General features: G+C 38.2%; 1 long non-coding RNA gene across 1 annotated transcript in view; it reads right to left on the bottom strand.

The window, feature by feature from the left end:
• The window catches only part of LOC110017724 (uncharacterized), a 227,204-nt gene that overhangs the window by 188,031 nt on the left and 12,107 nt on the right, over positions 1-27,066 (bottom strand). The window contains exon 2 of the long non-coding RNA XR_013654867.1: positions 17,162-17,303. This is a non-coding gene — a long non-coding RNA (uncharacterized LOC110017724). The remainder of the gene's footprint in view (positions 1-17,161; positions 17,304-27,066) is intronic.

Here is a 27,066-nt window from a genome sequence, read left to right as displayed (position 1 = left end):
ATATATAGATGCGAACAAAGAGGGAAAAAAAGCAGAAAAAAGAAGCAAATGATGAGAACCCATTAAGAGATGCATAACCAGAACTTCCTAAAGCTTTACACTTTGTTTCTGACAGTACAGCACCAAAGTGTTACTGCATAATAACACAAAGAACATAGGTGTTATGTAGGAGGTGTGTTTCACATAAAAGCTTACCTACTTTCCCACCAATCAAATCAAGATAAGAAAGAAACTGAAACTTGAGTGCGTGTCTACCATCAAAAGAAAAAAAAAGACAGGAAGTGTCAAAATAATTTAATTTCTATCTTGTTTCATGTTTGCTCTCTTTTTGACATTTTTGTTTCCGCCTGTGCATGTGCAGCCACAGGATGACTTAAAAGCACCTCATGTTCTTTAGCCATTCTCGATTTTGCCTCGTTGTTGAGAGGCAATGATCGTCCTAAAGAAAGAAAACTCGGCAAATGAGGAAAAAAAGTTTCCTCTACTGTTGTGCCGGCCCTCCTTCTGACCTTCACCTGTTAGAGACATAAAGAGGCAAATTGCATTAGAGGATGGCATGTCATTCATCTGGGATGTACTTGGAGGATCATTTGGCTAATTTAATGATTAATAAGTTTAACACTTCTTAATAATTTCATTTGGCCCTGTGATTGAAATCCTGGGCAGAGCACGGTGGGAGGCAGATGAGGATGTCTGCGACTGAGACAGTCTGTCTGAGGCTGAGCAAAAAGAGAGACAATCTCCCTGAGGACTACAGATGAGTATATTACCACCGTGACCTTTTCCCTTCACTGGATATGCCATTAGAGAGGAAATCTGAAAGTAAAGCCTTGATTAACAGAGTTATTCAACATGCTGAAAGAAAAATGGAAAAGAAAAAATATGTTCCTTCATTAGGAAAATGTTCTGCATTATTAATGGCATGGAAGCCCAGCTAAGTGGACCTCAGAGCATTACGGATTCTTGGTTTAACCAGAGGTGATCACTGTAGAGACAACGTCTAAATGGTACAATATGATTTTACAGAGCTTGACAGTTTCCAAGATTTACTGGAAACTGTCAAGCTAATAAATGCGTAATGAATCAACTTTAATTCTTGGTGACATTTAGTCTAATTTGATGATGTCTATGACCTTTTTACCCGCTTCCTGATCGTGTCAAACCAACATTAAAATGCACTAAAAAAGACAACAAGAACCCTCGTTTTCGCCTGTTGTGAAAGAAATTTCACCGGAACTTTCCACGCTATTGGCACCTCTTTTTTTTTTTTAACTCACCACAGGCCGTGTAACAACATTAGCACGTCTGTTTGAGTAGCTCTCACGAGAGCTTAATAGTAAGGCAACAGTGCTCTCCACAGAAAGTCATGACAATGATTCCGGGGGTGAATGTGAGCCGGTTGAGAACGAGTTGCGGTGAGAGTCAGAGTTGATCGCAGATACCTTGTAGGTGGGATGAGCTCAGCTCTGAGACAAATTTTCAAACACACATTTATCTTGTATTCAGTCAGACAGATTGCTTCAAGTGACATACTCGCCTTGCTCTTGTAGCAGTTTCACCTCAGAAGTCACAGCGCCACAGTTCTCATAGATGAAGCTGACAGCAGAGCAGTGGCCTTGAGCTAAGAGGTATCTCTTCAACCTCCACGCCTGAAGGGAGCGGCTCTCAAAGTACTTGTAAGATCTTGGTAATTCTCCATCCTGATTAAGATGCCATTAGAACCCACTAAAAGCCACCATGGTTGCTTCTTTTTAAAACATATTGAAAAACTTTAAAGTGCACATGGGAAAAACTATAGGATTCAATCACATAGGACATCACCTCTTCTCACCTTGGTGTTCAGATTTCTTCATATGCCTGGTTGCTGAAATTCCCTTCAAATGACTAATCTGCCTACTACACCCAAATGAGACACAGCGACCTGTTTTTTTTCTGCCTGGGACCAAATGCTTTCCCTCATCCCCCTCTGACTCTTCATGCCCCATGCCACGCAAGGTCATGTCAGATCCTCCCTTATTCCTTCCCACGACCTCAGAGAAGCCAGCTCTGTGGTACGTGTGCGAATGAGGTGTTGAGCATGGGAGGACCTCCAGACAACCTTGGAGAGCCTGTTCCAATCTATACAGCCAGCAGGTGATGCTTATCTGCAATATGGCAGGAAGAAGAGCTCTTTAATTGTGTGAAGCCTCATATTGTCAGAGTGGACAAAGAAAGCCCATTAAGTTCACACTATAAGGTCCAAGGAAGCAAAATAAAAACCCAACAATCTTACATCAAGTCTGTACTTTGTGTGTGGAAATGCTTTATGAGTCACACAAATCTGTAAACACACAAAATCAAAAAAGAAAAAAATTCTATAATGTAAAAAATGTATAAATGTAAAAACTAAAGGGTCTTTCTGCTGTTATTTGGCTTTAAAAAAACAAAAAAAGGTTTAACATCCCACAGGATTCCTGGCCTACGAAGGTAGTCTGGTCTTCAAAACAAACCGGTTTCCCCAAAACATGCCATGGTCTCTGGAGGGACAGACTGAGAGGAAATGGCTGCAGAGTCTGATGATTTTGCTTGAACCCTTACACACATGGTGTGAGCACTTAAAAAGCTTCAGTGAAACTCAAACCTGTTCAAAATCTCCTTGGGAAAATAAACAGTGCCTCTACTTCAAATGCATGTCTGTTTGAAATAAAATGTTGGATATGGTTATAACGTACAGTGAGAAAGGAATACATTTTCTAAATGGATTTTTTTCACAGAAGTGGTTACCCACTTTGAGGGTGGTGCACATCAAACTTTAAGCACTGCATGTTTGTTAAGGCTGTCTACCAACAGTCACAGTGCTCTGGCAGAAGCACTCTTCCTTAGTAGAGTGCACCTGGAGAACACTGAGGCCAGTGTGCTTGCAAGAGACGTCTGCAGTTTTGCTTTCAACACCAAAATTTTTTACTGAGACAGAGGGGGAAAAAAAAGGCTGAAACATTTGGTAGAATATTAAAATGTAACAGGGTCACGCAAACATACATGTAATAGCATGCAGATCTGACTTATAGATAGAAGCGGGAACACTCTTTTTGATTTCTGTTATCTTTTAGTTATTGTTATACCATGGTACGGGTGAATACTCGATTCTGATTGGCTGCTGGGTATGCGTTAAAAAGTGATATACCACAGGATAACCGCACGGTGAAAAAAGAAGTTCCGGTCACCTAGCTTAAATGTTTTATATCACTGCGCCGGCATCTTTAAAGCAACCTTTAGCTTCATCATCTGGACAAAACAAGCGGTAAGAGGTGAACTTTCTCTCTGAACTGATGCTTTATTCAACCCATTGGAAAGATCAGCATATATATTGCTTTCTGTCAGCAAATCATGACTGCAACGGTGGTGCGGCGCACTACGTAACAAATAGTTTGCTTTTTGTGAGAAAAGCGATCCAAATTGGAAAAAAAACAAGAATTAAGGACTAAAAACTGGTTACTATTTATATCTTTTGTAAGTGACCATAGTATAAGCGGGTTAATGGCCTTCGAAGTATGCATATCATTTTTTAACGCACACCGTGGAAGCCTGAACCGTCCGATGCTTCCGCGTCGGCCATTAATACTTACTTGATCATCCCCATTTACACATCTTGTTAAGTGACTCAGAAGAGAGAATAGAAACTTAATTTTGCACTTAGTTTCTTTTCCTCTTCTGATTGGTGTTTATAGCAATGTATGTGAGCTGATTTGGCTGGACTGGGTGTTTTTCAAGTTCTTCATTACTGTTTTAATTGCTTATTTCCACCTGTGGAGAGAAGAATGGTGAAGCTGGCTAACAAAGTTGCTCTCTAACAGGCCAATGACAGTTTCCTCCTGTCACAACTCTGACTTACTTGATGTGCATGACCTCATTAAAACTGCCACACCAGTCAGTGGGTGGGCCTCATGGCCCTCCCCTCCAATTAAGAACCATACATGATGCTGTGCTGACAATTCCCACTTTGAGTTAAAATCTAGGCACTCTGGGAGCTAACGCTATGTGTCAAACCATAATTATGATCTCACCCATGCCTCCGTCCAAAAGAGAGGAGGGAGTAAAAGGTAAATAGAGGAGAGTGGATGAGGAGTAGGAGAGAGATTGCAGACTCAGGGTCAGTGAATGGAAGCAGTGGAGGGAATAATGAGAAAATTTGACCATAAAGTGTTGCCGCTGCACCCCCATATGCCTATGTCTTCAAAATAAAATGTAATATTCATTCTGTATACATCTGTGTTGGGCAAGGGCTTGTTTATCACCTGCCTGCCAATGTCATTTTCCCCCAACAGTCAGGGTGAAGTTCAGCTGCTGAAAGATGCACAGCCTGCCTACATTATATATGTCTGGAAATGTGAGAGGGTGGTGTCACATCTACTTTTTCCTGTTCTAAATTTACAACACATGCAAAACCGATTTGAGCAACAATCAATTTGTATGGTTTTGAATGCATTCGCTCATTGCATAGGAGACCTTTGAATGCCAGTTGCTTTAACCACTCCACGCTGCTAAAAAGGGCCGAGGAGGGTGACGAGAGGGGAGGAAACAAGGTGGAGGTCGCACAACACTGACATAAAAGACCACCCCCTGTCTTCAGTTTGGAGCACTGGGGTGAAGCCTTGTTGACCTCAGTAACAGGGATCTGCAGGGGCATATACATTTCAAGCTGCGTCCACTGTCGAAACTGCCAGTCACTTCAAAATCATATTACCACACACTGATAAAGACCAAAAATAAATATATATTTCAGCAAAGTGTTTCAGGGTTTTGATTTACCCAGCTCTGAGACCCTTTGGCTCTGTGCATGCAAGATATTCTCTCCTAGTTCAATGGGTTTCTGAGCAGCCTTCTCGGTCTGTTTTGTCCTTTCCCATTCTGCTTTGTGAGGGGGCGGGGCTGGTGATGGAACAAACAGCTGCTCAGGTATGTGATGTTTGACATGCTCACACAGCATGCATTCATCACAAAGAGAAGACGTGCTTGACAGCAGCAACTCCCTCACCATGATTACATTATCTCTTGGTGTGATGCTGAAGGTCAGGGGAGAACCCCAGCAATAAAGAGCACAGCTATCATTTCGGACATGTTTCTCTTTTTCTTGGAAGTGATTTTACTGCAAAGCAAACAATAAAATAAATGATTCTGATGAATGAAACAGTACCACTCTAGTATTTTTTTCTAATTTGTAATTACAATTTGATGTTGCAGACAAAAACTAAATCTGACTGCAGGGCCTCTGTCAAACTGTAATACCGACTTCTTTCAATTTCATGTTTTAAACCTCCAATGATATTTTTTTCAGTGAAGACCCAAAAGAAAGTAGATTAGAGCAGTAAATACGGTAATATAAAGAAACGTGTTTAATTATTTGGATAATTTAGGGTGTATTCAGACTAGACACATTTGTCTGATTACAGGGAACCAGAGTTTGTTTCCGTCGAAACAAGTTTTCAGTCTAAATACACCCAAGCAGACCCTGGTCCGGAACCATCTTTCGAGGTAGTCTTGGTTCAATTCCAATCAGACTGAGCTTCAGTTCGATCTTAGATTCCTCAGTCTGAATACAATCCATCCTCAAAGCGGAACAACTGAACCAAAACGGTCACCGTAGCTGTTGGTCGCGTGAAGTTAACAAATTAGGAATGAAGGAACTGGTGAGCCGCGGATAAATGTAAAGCAACGATGGTCCTGTTATGAAACAGAAAAAAAGAGTCCAACTGTTTACTTGTTAGAACGTTTAACACAACTGAAAACGCTTCTTACAGGATTTTATGTGTCAGATGAATGCAGGCTCATTAAAACATCTTTTAACATGACGCACATTGCTTCCTACACTATTTTCCCCACAATCAATACGTCATAAACACTTAGCAGCCAATTCATACCTGATGTCTCCTCATCACTGCAGTTGCTAGCATCCTCTGAGTTAAACCACACACTGCACGTCTCCTGGCCAGTAACTGCCTTGCAGCTTGCCTCCGCTGAACCAAGGTAACAAGTAAAAAGTCTTGCTTCCAATGTTCAAAACTGGTAATTGAAATATAAAGTTTTAATAAGTCAACTATCCCGACAAGGATTGTAAAGCATAGTCTTTCTCTTGCTGTTTTGACCCGGCCTCATAGTTCCTGGCCAATGACAGAAGAGATCTTTAGTCACCTGGTTTTGTTTACAAGCTTTGGTCCGTTCGAGAATAGTCTGCTTGACGGCAGTGTGAATACAAATCCAAATGCAAAGTTCTCTATGGAAAAAAAAAGAGTGCCCTCTCTTAATGACAAAGTTGTCATTAGTAAAATTTTTAAAAACTTATTTTTTAACATTATAGCAGAATAAATTAATAGATGTATATTCAGCTAGTCGCTGTACATCTTATGTTTACCATAAGCAAGTGTTCTGACTTCTAATCTACTTTATTGCTGATATTATATGAGTTTATGATCATGTTTGCACTCATATCACAGTTATGTAGCTTATGACACTTATATCTGTATTTTTTGACAGAAAGCCCCTCAGAGCTCATAAATACTTTCAGGCTGAATCATCCCAGTAAAACAGTTTTTTTAGCTTTGTGCAACGACAGATGTCATAAAAAATAAAAAAACATAAAAAGAATGTGTTACAGAGTCTTTATCCTTATTTATTTATTTGTAATAATTTAATGACACTGAATTCTCTCTGTGGACTGCCGCTGTGTTTTGTTATAAGCACATGGTGCTGAAGCTTTGCGTCCAGTGCTTTACCTTTGCACAGGTTGAACCATAAGGGAGATTGTAAAAGAGGGAACAAAACCTTTTAGCGAAGTTTTAGCAGGATCCTAACATTTGTATGATAACAATGGTGAGGAGAAGCGACTCCGTAATTCCTGCGTGTCTTTCGAATTCAGGATACATTCTTGTCATGGAAATCTTAAAATCACACTACATTGATTATCCACCAACTTATTTTCAGTTATTTGATTAATTACCCAACCTCTCATGCACAGGTTATAAATATTTAAAACATGGCAATATCTGCATTACACAGTCTGTCACACATTGATGCACACCTGCATGCACAGTGAAAATAGTCTGGAAATTGGGTATTCTGCTTGTGCTCTTTAGCAGATGTACTGCACGCTTCTCATCTAAGCATTTTGTTTTTGGTCATATTTAAAGAAACTATTCAATGTTTTTAAACCAAAAGACAAAGAGTCATTAGATACATGACTGAAGTCTGCAGGTAGAAGTAGATACGGAGATACTCATTCAGCACAATAGGACGCAACTGTGTGTTTTAGAGGGCGGGTGATCCACAAAGACCCGCCAGAGCAAAGATGATGGAAACACCAGAGAGCAACCTCCCACACATCCCAGACAAAACTCTAAGACTCTCCTAGGAGGCCCCAGTGTTTGAGAACCATTGCAATTAAGTTATTCTATTGAAAAGGTAAATATTGAATCAATGTGAAAAGGTTTAATAATGACCTTGAAAGTACCCAGAGAAAGTAGGAGTTAGCTCCTGAAAAAAAATCACTATGTAATGATGAAGAGCAGACTGCTGAGGTCAGGAAAGCAACTCTAAAATATTATCCAGTTGACACATGAGTGAAATTCCAAAAGTGAATCATATGCAAATTTGGTTCAGAGGAAACCAAAACGTTTGTTGCGAAAAGCAAAAATGGTAAAAAACAGATCACAAAAAGGTTGGCTGCTGAGGTAAATAATCATCTCTTTATACAATGACAGAGGACTCTCATACTCTCAGCTTAAAGCTCAATTTAACTTGACTGGCAATCCAAGACAATGTGGATTAAATTGGACCTTTTAGTGTAGGAATGCCGAAATCATGACACAATGCTGAAAACGATTTCTTTAGTTGTCTTTTTTCATCTAAGTTCTTCTTTTTTTGTCGAATATCAACAAAGTAAACAGAGCAAAACAAAAACCATTAGCCGAATAGAGATGTCAGCCACTGCAGTACAGAGCCATTATGTGGCATTCCTCTTGGGGTGGCAGTGTGACTGGAGAGAGAGAATGTGCGGGCACTGGGATAAATGGGTCCAGTGTGTGTAATGGAGAGGAGTGTGGCTGCTGGCCAGGGATTTGAGTTAGCGGGCCTTGTCCTGGAGAGAAACACTTTACACTCTGCCAACTGGGGCCGCCTGTACACAAATGGCATGTAGAGAACCCTCTTCTTTCCAGCTCCTTATCTGTGTGAGTGTATGCTTAAATGTATGTGTGTGTGTGCATGTTCATCACTCAGTTAAGAGTGTGTGCATGTGCCTTTGGCTGAGAGTGATTAAGGAGAAACCTCTGGAGCACACTACTTAGTCCTCCTTACTTAAAAGGCTGACAATGAAGGTGCTGCTTGTGCCTGCAAGTATTTCAAGCTTGAGCAACATGGTAGCCATGGAAAACTCTGCTAAATATCTCATAGTGAGGGACTAAATCTGAACTGAAAGGCTCGTCAGCCTGCTTTAACACAAGTAATTTTGGCTATTGGTTTTCACAAGCAGGCAGTGTAGCTGCAGTATACCTCCGCACACATGGAAGCAAAACAGAAATTGCAAATGGCAAACACACACAGTAATTGCTTTAAATGAGTGAGTGTTTGGAGCGGGTGGACAGGTCTGCTTGAGTGGACGGTTTCACGCATTCATGCACTGCTGCTCCAGCAGCATAATGAGGTGTGACGCATCAGACTAAGTGGCTAATGGGGTGTGAAGTCATTAGAACACTGCCTGTATTCCTCTAACCCTCTATGTCTCTAACTCGATCTCTCTGTGCAACTTTATCTAATTTGTTTTCACTTTCGCCACCCCTGACATCCTCTTCATTTTTGCAGTTTCTTTTCAATTTCTCTCTATTTTTTCTTGCAGTGTTATGATAACCCTTGTTGGGTTTTCAATGTATCATTACTAGTCATAATCATGCCTGGGTTAGTAAATTTAATTGTGTGAAATCAAAGCTTATTTTTTCAATTTTTCTTAAAAACTTTCTACTTTTCTAGAAAGTGAGAAAGTCCAACACTGTGCTTTTAATATACAACACACAAGACAATTCAACCTATAAAAATATAAAATATATTCATGGTTTGTTTAAAAAGTTGCTGACAGTAAAAAAGTTGCTCAATAAATGGTAAACTGATACAATTTAAGGGAAAAGGGAGATAAAAACTTGTTTGTAATAAATACTGTCAACTAATACACATGGAAGGCTGACACGTATACAAGCAAATGGTGATACATGAAAAAAACTGAGCAGGAGACTGCCATCTGTTCACGGAATCACACACAGTTATTAACAGCTGGAAGAATGGAGAACAGACTGAAGACAGTGAAAATAGATATCGTTGTCTTGCTGTCATTTGTGCACTTCAGCACTCCCTAATCTTTGCTGAATCTGATATTCTTTGACCTTTGACACATGCAGCAAGGATGGGCGTTAAAAATGCCACAATGCATCATTTTTATGGATAGCATTTTTAGTTACTTAACTTGTTGTCTAATGACTACAAAATTTATATGTGTTTAACCTTGTAGCCTTAAGTAGACATTGCAAATTTGGCATTTCAGTTTAACTCTAGGGGCTGTTTATCAGCACATGGGGGCTCTTGCTGTGGCAACACAACTTGGTCTGGCAACATGTCACCAACCAAGGAAGTACGCAGATGTTACATTCTTGAGACAGTGAGAGAGAGGAGGCAGACAAAAAGTAAAGTGAGTGAAAAGGTCACTTGGAGAGCAAAAGAAAACAGTGTTGGCACAGTCATTGATAACAAGTTTATCAGTAACTTTTCAGACGACAAACCAAGAACAAAACATAACTTTTGTTAAAGACAATAATCCTGCATAAAAAGCTTTTTTTTCTTCTTGCCTTTCATGATTTTTTGTTTGTTTGTTTTAAGTTCTCTGAAACTAGATTTAATTTTTGTGATCTGGTCTACTTCAATCTTAACAGTATGCTACACAGGCAAGCTGTTAAATTCTCTTGCAACCAAAAAAAAACAAAAAAAAACTAAAAAGGCAAGTGTATTTCACAATCCAGGAACATGTCTTTTCCTTTTTTTCACTGCTCCTTGCCTCTGTTTGAGGTTGGTTTGAGAGCACACCTGCAGCACCAACCCCCTGTGTAATTTCATTAACCTTTACACAAAACAGTGCATGTACAAATCCTCCCTTCTGAATATGAGCCGCCAGTCCTCCCACACATCTATTGAAAGTTACAGCTGTACTGCATCCGAATGAAAGGTGATAATCTGTAACAGTTTTCCCCCTTGATTTCAGGTGCAGCTTTGGTAACGTTCACTGCTTTAGCATTTTACAGTCAATTTAATTAATTGAGATGGTACTGTGTCAAAACTACACCAGAGGCTCGGAGCTAAAAATGCCAAGTTAAAAAAAGCTGCTCTACACTTCATCTTTTCATGAGAAAAGTTGTTCTTTATGCAGACAGTCTTACTGTAGATGCTGTGAGCATAAACTGCACTAAACTAAGGTGATGCAAACACAAGAAGACATATTGATCTACTAAATAAATACGTTTCAAAAAATCACAATATAATCTGCTTACCGGTATTTTATTTTTTTACAATATCAAACACGAGTTAATTAATAATAATAATAATAATAGATTGGATTTATCTGCGCTTTTCAAGTTACTCAAAGTGCTAACATTGTGTCCATTATTCATTCACTCCTCATTCATACTTGGTGACGGTAAGCTACTATTGTAACCACAGCTGCCCTGGGGCAGACTGACAGAGGCGTGGCTGCCAGTTCGCGCCTACGGCCCATCTGACCATCATACACATTCAACCACCAGTGGAGCCACACTAGAGGCAAGGAGGGTGAAGTGTCTTGCCCAAGGACACAATGACAGTTGGCTGGGGGGAGTGGGGATCGAACCGCCGACCCTTCCATCATTGGACGACCCGCTCAACCACCTGAGCCACTGCCGCCCGCAGATAATTAGCAGATAATAAAGTTGATAATAAACAATATTGTTTTTTTAATATATTTAAATGTATAAGAGAATTTAAATGAGAATCTAAATGAGATTTACATCTGATAAGCAGGCTCTTATGGATGTACGTCCACAAACAATCACAGTTCATTTGAGTGAAACACAAAACTTTGAATATCTTGTTATTTAAAAAAAGAAAAGAAAGGCACATTCACAGTCAATGAGCACAGATCTATTTTTTTCACAAAACAGGTCTGTGGTATAGGAGTGTCCAGTTCTATGGAAGCATTTGTATAGCAATATTAAAATAAAAAAGTCAAAACCAGAAATGCTTTTTCATTTTCAAAATGACGCTACATCAAATGACTCAAAATTAAAATGAAAAAGCAATCCTTCAGAATGCTTTTTCCTTTTCTACTTCAACAACGCTTATTCTGTCACTTTATTAAAATGATAAAGAAAATGGTATTTGACATTTCATTTTCAAAAAGTTCTCTGGTAAATGTGTAGCAAAATTCATTTAGAAATGTCTACTTTGACAATTAAAATGGATTAACGGAAATGCAAAGAGGAGATTGCATTTTCATTTTAACATCCACCCTGTGAATAGTGTCGCATAATTCAATTCGATTTAGCATTTCCAGAGGGGAGGCGTGTGTCCGGCTGCTAAAAGACACAGACAAATCTATGTGCGGCATTGCTCGCACGTAACACGTATTAGCCTAATGCTAATTCTCCTTCCAAGACAAAAGCACTGATATGGATTTAAAAAAAATTATGAGCGAGCAGGCCCTTAATATTAATCATAACAATAATAAAAGGACATTTAGAAGATACGTGTTGGTCCAACCAGTAAACCTTTAGCATGGCAAAATCTTCTTGAGCTGTTGATGGGGCTCCAGCTGTCCTCGAACAGCAAAATCAGCGCATAAAAGCACGTTTCAGAGATAGTTTCCTGCAGCTTCGCGCTGATTCTGCAATGCCACAATGAGCATCTAGCAATGAGCAATCAGGATGTAAATATGTGGGAATTACATCATCCTTTATTTTGTCTGGACACCACTGGAAAAAACATTCATATGATGCTTTTGTTTCTCAGATCTGTGTAGCAGCACTTCCACCTTAGACAAAGCAAGACCCGGGAAAAGTTTCAATGAACCAGGGTGCGTTGGAATAAGGACCGTGGAAGGTGGAAATGCTGCTAAGTAGTCCTGAGAAGCTGTGTACAATAATCAGAAGTGCACAACCCTCACAAAGCCCTCTCCTCTGCCGTTAACACAAAGTTACAAGCCTGGCCGCACTGCTCCTAGTGTCTGTGTCTTTTAGCAGCCGGACACACGGAGATAGCACTGACGTCATCGCCTCACCTCCCCGCTGGAAATGCTAAATCGAATTGAATTATGCGACACTTTTCGCAGGGTGGATGTAAAAAAGGAAATGCAATCCTTCCATTTTAATTGTCAAAGTATAGACTTTTCTTAATGAATTTTGCTACACATTTACCAGAGAACTTTTTGAAAATGAAATGTCAAATACCATTTTCTTTATTATTTTAATTAAGTGACAGAATAAGAGGTGTTGAAGTAGAAAAGGAAAAAGCATTTTGGCTGATTGCTTTTCATTTTAATTTTGAGCCAAAAATGCAGCTTCATTTTGAAAATGAAAAAGCATTTCTGGTTTTGACTTTTATTTTTAATTATGCTACACAAATGCTTCCACACAGTTCCACGGCAGCCCACAGCAATAGTTTGTCCCACAGAGCACATCTCTAGCCACCAGGGAGGAGTTTATTTTAAAGTGCAGAGCTTACATGCTGCAGGGTGGGGAGGACTGCAAAAGCGGGCTAAAAATCATTTTGCAAAGGAATATCATAAAAGATTATAAAGAAAATCTCATGATATATGAGTTAGAGCGTGTTGTGCTTCACACAAGAGTTGCAGTAGTGGACATACATGTTGTTTAAAAAAACTTGTAAAGCCTTATTTTTTTGTCCTTGCCGGTTCTTTTGATCTGCCTAAAACTGTTTTCGATTTAGTTTCCATGAGTCGTAAAAAGACTTTGTGAGAGCTGGTGACCTATGAAACTATATGAACTAACCTGGTTTTTGGGGGAAACTACGACAAAAAAAGAAAATTTGGTTAACAGGTTCAGCAGCAACTGGGTTATTCACACCTCCTCTTCACAAAGACATCATCACAGCTTTCATACATCTCCTTTGCACTTTTCAAAGTTAAATGCTGAGAGCTACAGCAGCCTCCGCCCTGTCGCCCTAGACACGATATCTCTGGAAAAAAAATCTAATTCTGTAGACTAAGGTTTTTTAATCCTCTAAACTGAAATATAACTATCAGTTCTCTGGTAATAATGGAGAGAAACCTGGCCAGATAAACACTCATGCAGTGTGTTTCAGCTTACATTTCACACAGGGTTTAGGAGGGGAAGTTGAAGTCTTTGGTGAAATGATCATCCACGAGGCGTGAAGATCTCTATATCTTTATTGAAGCAGGCATTATGAGAGTTTTCCTCTTTCATATTGTGTTTTTGAAATGAAAAAATTTTTTAAAAAAAAGCAATATGTGTGGAACAAAAGGCACACGAAGCAAGGCAGAGTACTTTAACCTGAACAACCATAACCAGGCTTGTTTTGCAAAGAGTGCAGGGCACAGAATTCAAATTCAAATTAATTTTATTTCTAAATCACCTTTCATGTAAAGAAAACAGCTCAAGGTGCTGTACATAAAAACAAACAGGAATGCAAAAGTACCAATGCAAAAAGTAAATAAATAAGCCAATCATAATAAAATAAACAAAAACAAGCACAAGTAAAAGAGAAATGACTTAAGAAGAAAAAACCTTAAGAAGAGAGAACCAAGAAGGTCAGAATCAGAATCAGAATCATTTATTATCATTCTGCAGTGCACAATGAAATTTTTTTCCAGCATCTCTCTACCAACAATATAAAAAGGAAGAATTAAATAAAATAAGGATAAGGAGCAGGTACCATCTGCTCTGTCCCCCTGTTGGCCTGAGTGTCGGCATAGACACAAACACCCCAACCAAGGGTGAGAAAACACTTGTAAACCAAAGTGATAACAAGAAAAGTTAAAATATAAAAACAGCTAAAATTTAAAGAATTAAAATTAGTTAATGCATAAAACGTCTAAAACACCTGATAAATAAGAATAAGTTAAGATGTTAGGATAAAAAAATAAATAAGTAAATAATAATAAAAAACACACAATAAACAAATAAAAGCATAGTAAAATATTAGAAAATATAACATTAAAATTTTAGGTCCCCCATAGGAGATCTAATTAAAAGCTGAATTAAATAGATGGGTCTTTAATTTATTTTCAAAAACCTCGACAGTGGATGAGGCCCTCACATCCTCAGGCAGGCTGTTCCACAGACAAGGCCGGTCGTTTCTAAATGAGGCCTCACCGTGGTATTTTGTCACCATAAACACATCTGTATGCCAGAGTATTCTGGAGGCAAATGTGTAGCCATTTGTAAAACAGCTGCTGCTTGGTTAAAACTGGGTCATGCAACAGGCGTGTTGATCCAAGAAACACCAACAATTAGCGTCTGAGTGGCTGAAAAACTAAAACAGCAATGTTTTTAAACAGACAGAAGTTTTTGTTTTCAACTAAATAAATATGAAATTGCCCTCTTTATTCAACACGTTGGAGCACTATTTAAATTTGTTGCCAACAAATGACTCAAATGTCCTACATTCTGATGGCTTTCTGAATAGACTTTAAAACCAGACAAATTTAGAACTCAGCCAAGCTCTTCATTCATTCATTCATTCGTTCATTCATTCATTCATTCATTCATTCATTCATTCATTCATTCATTCATTCATTCATTCATTCATTCATTCATTCATTCATTTATTCATTCATTCATTCATTCATTCATTCATTCATTCATTCATTCATTCATTCATTCATTATTTATGGAGAATTAGAATCCATGCAGAATTATTGGTCATGGAGCAAAATCATACACTGAACAGTAATAAAGCTGCTAGCTGAGACTGCATCCGACCCAGACGCCTGAGGATCTCCACGGATGATCAGGTGATATTTTACATTATCTCTTTAAACCTAGCCTGTGCCCAGAGCAATTATTTCTGACTGAAATAATTACAACTCTTTGTGTCTGACTTTGATAGTTTCCTTTTGGGAGGGGGGCTATAGAAAGATTTATTAATTGATTCAAACAGTGAAAGATTTCTCTTACAACCCCAAATACATGCTTTATCGAGACGATTAGAAGCTAAAGGGGTCTGTTGCTGGTAACTACATTATACAGGGTTGTGATTGGCTTATTACAAAGTGCTTTGTCATTTCTATTTTGTGTAGGCTCATACATTTTCACACAGGGCAACAGTTAGTTTTGTGGAAGCAAAGCTTATCTCAGCAATAGACCCTTTAAATAAGCTAAGCTTTTGTTCAAAAGCCTATGGCTCACAGAATTTAATGCTGTATGTTGATAATATCTTCTTTGAACCTAAGTTGGGATGCAACACTTTAAACATGCATGCAGATCAATCAATCTTTGTTAAGTTCACTCCACTCTCGAGAAGGTTACGCAGTCAAAGTGACTGTAATTCAAACTTCTGTAAATCAAATGTGACTGACTGACAGCTTCATCACTTTATCAGTGTTTCTTTCTGTCCTAAGATTTATATCAAAAACCCAGCATCAGAGGTAATTAAAAGAATGTGACTAGGACAAAACCGACACGAGGGGGCTTCAAAAAGAACAGATAAAGACTGGGCTGTAAGTATGAAATATTTTTCAAACTGCTGTGCCGTCTGAGAATAGGCCCGGCTGTGGAGCAGGTGTGTAGCCATGTGCACGTGGCTGTGGTTGTGAGAAGGAGAAGGAAACCAGTGCCTCATTAAACCGGTGCTAAAGCGGGTAGCCAGCAGCGCTCAGCAGGCAGCGCCATCAGGATACAATTTCTTAGTGCACATGTGGCAACCCAAATATTACAGAGAACTTCAGCAAAAATACACAAACAACACAAAGATCTTTTTAGTTTCAACAAATGTAAGCTCCAAATCACACTTCAGTCATCTGCTGGTCCTGTTTTTTTTTCACCTATACTTACAATTCTTCACTTCTAACCACCAACAGGCAGCAATAATGGCAAACGACTCACACTTTTTCCTCCATTATACCAATGGTTCCTCTTTCTATCGTGCGTCTTTCCATAAAATTCATGGTCATAGCAGGCAGAGTGAAATTCACTTGCCAAGACAGACTTACCATAGTCCATATGTCAGAGGAAGGCTTTATGGCCCAGCCATTGCACAGGGGTCAATCTCTCAACTCTAATGGCTATCTTTAGATCACGTGACTTTCAAGTACTCCAGAACACTCGTTACGGCAGCTAGGAGCAGGAAATGATTATAAAGAGGTCAATTTATGCAACAGAGAACCAGAATGACAGAGTGAGAGGTCAGAGCGCGTCCATATCTCTAGGCATAAAAGATTGACATGCAGAATCTGAGACGGTCCCCACGTTGCCTCGCTCCTCACCACACACACGCACATCTCCATTTAAATATCTGACAGACGATGAAAGTGCAGCTATTAAAATGTCCGCCGAGCGCTTCAGGAATGAAATGGGGGAGATAAAAGAATTCCTCTGGGTAATCAATGGGGCTATGAATTAGCAGTGAGTTTTAGATGGGGGGTTAGAGGATTGGCTCCATGTTTAACTCATTTGTCATTCATCCCTTTTGAAAATTTCCGTCCAGTCAGAGTGCTGAAGAGTATGCACTTTTCAATTTACTGCAAAAAGAGACAACATTTGACACCAAATACTAGCAATAACAAAAGGGTCAAATGTTTAAGGAATAAACACAAAAAAACTACCGGTATAGACTTCTTTTAAATTCAAAAATTTAACCTGAATTTCTCTTTCTTTTAGAAGCCTAGTTAGCAGGATCAGAAAGTTAGGTTGATAAAACTGTGCTGGACATAAACTTTAGTGATTTGACAAGGTAAAGATCAGTGTTTGAAAATCTTTTTATTTATTTTTTTAAATAGTAAATCAACGTTACCATTTACACTGGGTTTGATTTTTGCAGGTAAAAAACTAGGGTGTCGTCCATGTTTTTTAAAATGACTATAGACTTCTACATTGTGACTGACATAATAGAACTGGTGATATGAGTGGGCAAACATGCTCACCTGGAGTATCTCAAGGACACTGTCGCAGTGATGAGGATGATTACAAGACGTTGCTCTGTGAAGATATTCTGGATCCTACTGGGAGTCAGCCCAAGGACAGGACCAGGAGAGGAGGGAATTACTTCATCCCAATGTGGAATCTCTAAAAGGATATTGAAAGGAATAGAGTTTGGCATCAGTTTTGCAGGGATTGATCCATTGCTTTTTTATTTTTGCCTAGTGTCTTGTTCTTCGTGTGATTTCATTTATCCTCCCAATGCACTATCCTGCCCTTAAAAGTGCTTATAAAATATATTAGAAAACTACATGGTCATTTAGGCCTAAATGTTAAACGGATAAAATCTAAACTTAGGCACCCCATAACAAAACTAAGCAATGGTTACTCTGGTTTTTAAACTCTAAATAGTAATTAAGAAATGGCAGAATGCATCAACATAAGGATGCAACCCCAAATAAACATAATTCATATTTCAGCAGATTTCAGATTTAAGCACATTCTGTACACAAGCAGAATATATTGTTGTCCCATCCGGCTGAACTAATCTTGAAGTGACCTTTTCTTTTCTTATTTTTAAAACAATTTTATATTGTTATGTTACCATTATGGTAAAATAATAACGGTGTGCCAAACACTGGCACCAACCTAGAACCAACAGGAACAATGTGGGGTTCAGTGTGTTGCCAAAGGACCCTTCAACACATGGACAGGTAAGGCACAAACCAAACCTGCCATCTTCCCACCAGAGGTCGGACGCTCAACCTCTGCGCCACTACATTTAACCACAAAAGAAACCTCAATTTACACTGTCACACTGGATTATGTTTAAAAAAGGCAAACTTGATCTAGAGGTTAACAACAAAGGAAAGTACATTAAGGAGAAAGTCTCCATTCACCTCAAATAACAAAACTGGAAGAATGATAAAGAGATCTTTAGTGAATTTTCAGAAGTAAAGTTAATGGACAGACTGTAATTGGTCACACTGGAATGATTCGCCCCCCAGCCCCACCTTTTTGTTAAATCTTAAAAGCAAAGGCTTGCCGTGTTTTGACACATTTTCATGTAACCTATAGAGAATGTCGGGCCACCATCAGATAAAAGTGTCCAGAGAGCAGTTTCAACCAGACGTGGTATAATTCAACTGGCTGAGAATGTTTGCATTGTGGTGCCCTAAGCAGTTCTGAACATGGTTGAATTGAAATGAAAGAGCAACCAGATTTTTTTTTTTTTTCGTTACAGCAGCACAATTGAAGTGCAATTGTTTTTCCAAGCATTTGCAGGCCAGAATGAAGCTTTGCTCAGTTGCTACAAGCTCCCACATCTAGAAATAGAAAAGTACTAAATTAATTCAAGTAAATGAAAATCGATTCCATTGGAAATTGCTGATCCAAATGCTCGATAACCCAACAAATGGAAAAAGTGATCAGCTAACAGCCATCAAAAAAGCATATTAAACTCTGTATATGCGCAGTGAAATGAAGTTTTTAAAATGATGATAAAATGCTTTATGGGTTATTGCATTACTTGATCAACAGGCAAGATGCCATAATAAATAGCAGCTGGATTAGACCCAAACAGTTAAAGAACTTTAAGGCTCCCTGACATTTTCTAAATCAAGTGCACAGATTAAGACTCAACAGGTGTTTCTGACTATCGAATGAGGAGCCTTTTTTCTTCTTGAGCCGTTCCTGACTTTGGATGATCAGTGACATTTTTCTGTGATAGGGTAAGAATAATTCAGCCAGGATTTGACCAGAAGTTACAGCTTGGGTCATTGCTGAAAAACAAAAGTGGGTCTGAAAAGGGGAACGATATCTTTACTGTTCAAAGTAATCTTAAATTTTACTTTCTTCTATGTTACCAAAGCTATTTTGATGGCAAATCAAGACTTTTCTATTTTAATACATTTTGTCTAGTAAAATCGGCAAATATGTTCCAGAGAAAACGGTAATGCGTGTTGCGTTGTTCACTTTAACTGGAGATAAAAAAAAAAAAAGATATATCACATAACAAGTAAATCAACCTGGAAATATTTGATGATATTGTTTTGTTTTTTTGTTTTTATTTATTTGTTCCTTTCATGAAAATTGATGTTCAAATGTTTACATGTTTCTCTTACATATGGAACATTTTCATGATTGGAAGAAATATTGATATTGATGAAATATAATTTAAATTTAATTTTGCAACCAGTCTGGTACTTATAAAAAAGAAATGTTGTACAAACTTACAACATTTGCTAAATAGATACATATGCTTTTGCTTGGATGTTTCTATTAAAACTTTTATTTTGTTTTTTCTCTTCACAAATCTCTGTGGTCACAGTCTCCTATCAGATATTACTATACTACTTCACAGAGAAGTTGGGTCACTTTTACATAAATCAAGAAATTTCCCAGCCGAATATTGATTTTATTTTCCAGGTGAGGATCAGTTTATTTTTAAGAATAGGGAAAACAAATTTTTATGCTGACGACTATATTGGGATGGCCACATGTCATGACTGAAATGATTGATATAGGTTGATACTCTCCATTTAAATAGTCTTTTCAGACAGAAGAGACAAAAAAGGTCCCATGTTCTTTTTTTGTTTGTTTCTTTTTAAATTGTCTCACTGTAATAGCTCATTTGAATGAAGATGTAAAAGCAATAAAATAAAATAAAAAATCATGGCTGGAGAACCTAATGCTATTAAATCACTCTAGAATCCACTTTCCGAAACAGCAGCTAAGGCGTTAAAGTCGATGCCTGTCTCTGTAGGGTGGGCTGTGCAGAAGCTGGCTTCGAAGGATGACTGAGGTGAAGGGGTTAGAAGAGGAGTGAGTACAGCTACAAGGGCCTCTGTCCCAGGCCAGGCTGTGAGCTGCAGCCCTGTGCTGATAAGACTGTAATAGTCCTCCTTAGAGGACCCAGGGCTCCGCTCCCCTTATTAGTCATTTATCACACCTGGCAGCCTCACTGAACCATAATTACTCTTCCCTTATCCCACCACACTGTCATGTCCATGAGAGCGAGTGAGGCAGAGGAGGAAGGGGAGAAAAAGCTGTGAGAAACACTGTTCAAAAGGAGTGAACTGAGGAAAGGACAGTGGAAAGAGAGAAAGTGCTTGCGAAGAACATCCACACATTGTCCCTGCAAGCTTCGTCCTGCAAAGCATGTGCAACCTCAACACGGGAAAGGAACGGGGTAAGGCCGGGATTTAAACCAGTAACCTTCTAACTGTGAGGGGTCTGCCACACCACGTGATCAGAGTGTGGCATTCGGCAACAGGCCAGCCTGCAGACATTTAACACGGTTTCCTAAAAAACCTTCAAAATGCCCCTTTTTCTTTACACCAGGCATGCAATGATGGAAAGGAATGTAATCTACAGATACACCCCTTGCAAACAGAGTGGCGCCTGTGCTGCAAATGAGAACCAGTTGTTCGGACCAAAGCTGTCCTGCAAACTAGAGTTAAAAAGAAAGCGTTGCTGGATTAATTAGAATAAAACCACACTCTAGAACTTTGAAATTACTCTCGGTTACAGTGATCTTTACTGGGTGAATTCAGTATTTCAGTCATTTAAGTTCTAAAAACTCAACTTTTTTTTTCCATTATGTAAGGGTTAATGGCAGACGAAGTGTGCTGTTATTACTTTTTAACGCACGCCGTGGAAGCCTGAACCGTCCGACGCGAAATTAATAAACGCACACTTCGAAGGCCATTAGCCCGCTTATACCATGGTCACTTACAAAAGCAATACATATTAACCAGGTTTTAGTCCTTAATTCTTGTTTTTTTTTTTCGATTTGGATCGCTTTTCTCACAAAAAGCGGACTATATGTTACGTGATGCGGCACGTAACATATAGTCTGCGTCGCGCAGCACCACCGCTGCAGTCAAGTTTCGGCGATATATATATATGCTGATCGTCCCCATGGGTTGAATAAAGCATCAGTTCAGAGAGAAAGTTCACCTCTTACTGCTTGTTTTTGTCCAGATGATGAAGCAAAAGGTTGTTTTAAAGAAGCCGGCGCAGTGATACAAAACATTTAAGCTAGCTGACCGAACTTCTTTTTTCACCGTGCGGTTATCAGGTTTGAATGTTTACCCAGCAGCCAATCAGAATCGAGTATTCAACCGGACCATGGTATAATTTATCAATAACAGTATCCATAGTTTGCTTTATTTAGTTCCATTTAAAGATTTTTTTCCTAAGGCATACATTTGGAGTACCCATCCATCTATTGTCTGTCCTCCTTTTCATTTTAAGTAGGGTCATGGGGGTTACAGCCTACAGCTATCACGATGGTAGGGCAGGGTACAACCTGAACAGGTTAGCATTACAAAGAAAGGTGAATAGAAAAATTGCTATTGCTAAACATTTAAAATAGTTAGTGCGTCTTCTTCTTATTGCCAAAAAGTTGTTAAACTTCATGCAACCTTTTTCTCTTGTATGTTATTAAAACACTACTAACCTTGTCAAAATTCCTGACCACTCTAACATTTCTTTTTACATGCTAAATATGGGGACATTTTCTCTTCAAAAGGGTTCTACTTAGTTGCCACGTGCCTGATTGTCACGAAAGCACCCTCCCTGACACTAAGCAAATCCAGATGTGAGCCACATGCTTCCAATCCCAAGCTGCAGCTTTCCAGCCATACACGCCAAATCACCTAACACTTAAGAAGTGAGAGCAGGTCTCCCACTCCACTTTGTTCCATTTAAAGATGGCTCTCAAATTTCACAAAAATAACAAATTTGTCTATGTTTAACTCCACTCTTGTTCTGAACAGCCTCAGTGAGTCAGTGTCCCCTTGAATTTAAATTGCTACCATTTTTCTTTTCCTTTTTTAAATAATTTCAAGAAGTCTTGAACACTGCACAAACTGCTCATTTTAGTCTCTATGATTGAGTTACAACATCAACTGCAAGAAAATGCATCATGTAGTGCTGTCCTGGTTATAGACATCGAAGTGTTTTTAAGCAAGGGCTGATGTTCAGAAGTACTAACGGAATCTTCTTTTACTTGCTGTACACAGCATTCTCCCTGCATGCATTTTAATTCCTTAAATTAGATAGTTCTTGTTTTGGTTTCCCACGCTATTCTTGATCACGTTTGATAATGCGGTGGCAAGATAGAGGACATATGAAAGGTTTTTGAGGAGACAAGAAAAACAAATCTCTGAATTTGCAGAATGCCCCTCAACCTATTGTTCAGCCATGTCAAAACAGCAACAGAAGACTGCTCAAGTTGAACCGTAACTATGTAGGGACTGCAAAAGATCCGTTTTGACAGTTGAGCAGTACGGCCTCCAAGTTGTATCAACCAATGCAAATTTTCTTTTAGGTTGTGAAACGGAAAGGTTTATGCATACATCTGTCAGTGCACTTTAAACAAAAAAAAATCGGCTTTAACTTCAGTATTAAGATTTTAAAAAACAAAAAATGTACCGTATTTTCCGGACTATAAGTCGCTCCGGAGTATAAGTCGCTCCAGCCCAAAAATGCATTATAAAGTAGAAAAAACACAGATAAGTCGCACTGGACTATAAGTCGCATTTCGACGGAAATTTATTTGACAAAATCTGAGACCAAGATATAATAACTTGCACAACCTCATATGACACAATCGTAGCAGACTGTTTATCTCATAATTTCACAGTAATTCTTTCTCATACTTATTTATTAATTCCTTTCATGAAGCATCACTGGCCAACTAATACTCTGTTTTCATCCTGTATTTGTAGAAACAGCTGTCATTTTTATTGCATTTCTGAATCTATGAAATCATTGGAAAATAGAATATTATGTTGTTAGCCTTCAAGATCTTACTGTAAAAAAAGTTTGCTGATTCTCTGAGTCACTTAACATACTCTTAACACTTAACATACCTCATACATCAAATTGACCCAGGAACATCATCTCTGTTCCTCACAAATGAACATAACAGGAGGGTTAACAATGTATTTATTTCAATTTATTTCTAATATAAGTCGCTGCGGAGTATAAGTCGCACGCCTTGCCAAACTATGAAAAAAAGGGCGACTTATAGTCCGGAAAATACGGTAACTCATTTGCAGAAATTTAATTTTATTATTCATATGTATAAAGGAGATAAGTCATTTACCAGATTCATGCAAATGCATTAGAAAATAATTACTAGCATGTGCACACATACTGTATTATGTGTAGCTATCCTGCATTAGATTTTACTGCTGCCATTTTTATATCTTCAAAGTTTCAGCAGTGTCGACAGACTTTTTCAAGAACACAGATACTCCATTCTTATTTTTTAATCAAACAGAAGTCTCTCTTTCATATCTCCAGAATAAAGACTTCTCTATTTAACGAGATGATGACCTGAGAACAACATTTGATGGAGTATTTCCTCATACCTAAAATGATGTTACAGACAAAACTCTGTTTTTTGTTCATTATTTAGAACCAATATGTTTATGCTGTGTGTTGTTTCCTTGTTTTAAAATCAACTAAAAACAATGAAGAATCTCAGCTCACAAGCCACTAAATGTGTGTATTTAAGAGTTTTTGTTCTGCCTTGATGTGTAAAAATGAATAAAGTTGGGCCATTAATTCAAGTAAAGTACACTTGGTATTTAATTTTGGTCTCTATTACTTAAATATTTTTGCTGTGATTTGAGTTAAAAGAAAAAAAAATAGAGGAGTGAGAAAAAGTAGTAAGTAAAAAAGAGAAAAGGAGTATCCTTATGTCTTTCAAACCAAAACCGCTCAAGTACTTGTTTTTACCATGTCTGTTTCTGTTGTAGGTTTCTTCTTCTTCCTCAAAAAAAAAAAAAAAAAAAAAAAAAAAAAAAAAATCATTCAATATTTTCTCTTTGATAAAAAAGTTAAAGTTTTTATTTTTTTTACAGTGAATTCTTACACATTGATTAAAATAGCTCGGATACTTTTGATAATAATGGCATGTGAATATTCATGGTGTCCCACTTTAATCCACAGTTTAGCTAAAACACTTGGATGCTATTTCATTCTGGGTGAATAGGCTATGCAAACATTTGTTAGACAGCATCCAGCAGATGGCTCTGTAAGCCATGATTTCCTCTCTGGCTATTAACTTACGTTTCTTAGCCACAGTAGCCAAAAGCTAGCTGGGTTCAGATTGACTAAACGTATTTCCATAATGACAGCTGGAAAAAAAAAAAAAAAATTCTCAACATGCCAAAACGTAAAATCAACAATCAAGGTTTTTCAGTTTGTCTGCGTGACAATTTGAAACACACACAGGACTGTTCTTTCAATTAAACAATTGGTTACAGTTTGAAAACGGTGAAGTCAGCCTGTACAAAAATAAATAAATAAAATGAAGCAGCGAGGGGATGGACTTTGATGTACCGCAGTGGTTTTGGTGGAATCATTGAATGATTTGGAATGGCCACAATTACCAACAGCCACAAAGCCAAAGCTCGACCATATCACAACTGTCGCTGGTAGGACCAAAAGAGATTTCTGACTACACAGAAATGTGATGCCACAGATTTTGCTTTGGAAATCATCATGAAAGACAATAGTCTGTAGGATTGGAAAAATCATCTCATTTCAAATAGCGATATAACACTTGCAAAAAGCACATTTTAATATGGCGCTCCCCAACCCCAGGGGTGTGGACTGGTTCTGGTTCATGGGACACTTGGAACCAGGCCACAGAGATAAAAAAAAAAAAAAAAAAAAAAAAAAAAAAAACAAACACAACCTACATTTTTTCCAAATTATTTATGTGATTCTTAAGGAAGTTTTATTTTATTAAACTAATGGATTCTCCCCACCGAATCATTCTTGACATGTGTCAAGGCGCTCAGTCAGGTGTTACAAATCCATCCTCTACTTTCTTAAAATGCCGGCATGGACTGCTAAAATAAAATCCTCAAGCTACTACCAGCAAAGTTAACAAAAAAAAAAAAAGTATTTGGAAAGTTTATTTTTACAAAAAAGAGCCAATGAGGAAACAGAAACAGCCTGAAAAAAGTTGGGGACCACCGCTTTAATGAAAAAAAGCGCTTTAAAAAAAGGAAAAGGATTTCAGCCAAAACATTAGAATCCAGAACTATGCTATATGTCTCTTATTTGCTTATCACTTGTTTACACTTATTATTATCAGATGTAGAACAATGAGAAAATTGTACAATCTAAGTAAAACTTATCTGCTTTACTTGCAAAAAATAGCTAACTTGATTGGAAGCATTTATTATCAAAAAGTGACAATGCCTCTTGTGCAATTAGGCATGCTCATCCATCCACCCACCCATCCATCCATCCATCCATCAATCCGGCCATCCATCCATCCATCCATGTTTTAATATGAGTCACAGCATTTAAAAAAATAAGATGGAAATAGCAGAGAGAATACCAGCAATCCCTTCATGCCCTGTCCAGTTCTGCCTCTATCTGGAGAAAACTGCCTCAACAGTTCGTAGAACCTCACAGATGGGACCACATCAGGATTTATATAGCAAAGCCCAAATGTGTGGAAAGAGGCTTAACAGAGGGACTGCAGCTGGGTGGGAGCTTGAGTAAGAGGGAAGAGAAATGTGGGTGCATGAATTTTGGTGTCATTAAAAAAAAAAACAACAACACATGTGAGTTGCATTGGAAAGACATCTGGCTTCACTCTCCTTTTTTTTCTTTTGTCACAACTACACTGGTAACCGCACTTCCCAAATACACATGCATAAATACATGCACACAAAATTTTCATCATTCATGTAAGGTGAGACAATAGAGAATAATCTTGGCTTTTTAAGATCAGTGTTTCTACATTCCTCCATTTTTAACAGGCTTTTTATGGAGCAGCTTCCTTAATAGCCACTCACTTATAAAACAATGCTGTAATGACATGCAAATGACTCACAGGGAAACGCTTTAAAGACAATGTGATGTATGGGCCGTCTGTGCACCACACACAAACACACACCCACAAACATACAAAAAGCACCAGACAAACAGCAAAGGCACTGTGTCTCAAAGAACAAACTTCACATGTCTCTCTTTTCTCTTTTTCCTTGAATAGAAAACTAATATAAGTGAGATTAACTACCTGTAAGGTAAACTTTTAGCAATAACTACCGTCACTGCATCTCATATTTGACTTTCCAAAGGCTTTTCTACTGTCAAAGTACAAAGTACAGAAAGAAATTTGTTTGATTAAAAAAAAAAAATATATATATATATATATATATATATATATATATATATATTTCAATTTTGTTTATTGTCCACGATTAAAACAACAGTTTTAACAATTGTAATTATTCCCCCAAACGTCATTACAGTGCTTCATTACAGTAGGTAAGGTAGGGGGTGCATTAAGTTAAATATTCTGTGATTACTAGCTAGCCTGGCAATAAGCCTGTTTTAAGCCTAACTTTGAATGTAGTAGATGTGACGGCCTCTTTTACATGAGCTGGGAGCTTATTCCATAAGACAGGGCCTTGGTGGCTAAAAGCTCTACCTCCAACTGTACTGTTAGAAATTCTGGAAACCACAAGCAGCCCTGCATTTGGTGAGCGAAGTGTTCTGTTTGGTTGGTAAGGCACTATGAGATCTTTAATATAGGATGAGGATCATACCATTTAAGGCCTTATAGGTTAGCAAGAGGATTTTAAAATTGATTCTAGATTCAACTTGGAGCCAGTCAAGTGAAGCTAACATGGGAGTGATGTGTTCTCTTCTGTTAGTTCCTGCTAAGAATCTTGCTGCTGCATTTTGAACAAGTTGAAGACTTTTTAAAGAAATTTTAGGGCACGCTGCTAGCAAAGAGTTACCGTAATCCAGCCTAGACATAACAAATGCATGGATGCGTTTTTCAGCATCAATTATAGATAATATATTTCTGATCTTAGCTATATTGCGCAGGTGAAAAAATGCAGTTTTACAAGCCTGTAATATG

The sequence above is a fragment of the Oryzias latipes genome, chromosome 3 (assembly GCF_053564925.1).
Source record: "Oryzias latipes strain Hd-rR chromosome 3, Olatipes_Hd-rR_3.1".
NCBI lineage: Eukaryota > Metazoa > Chordata > Actinopteri > Beloniformes > Adrianichthyidae > Oryzias > Oryzias latipes.
Note: the sequence above shows the minus strand (reverse complement) of the source record. Positions and strands in the feature narration are given on the sequence as shown.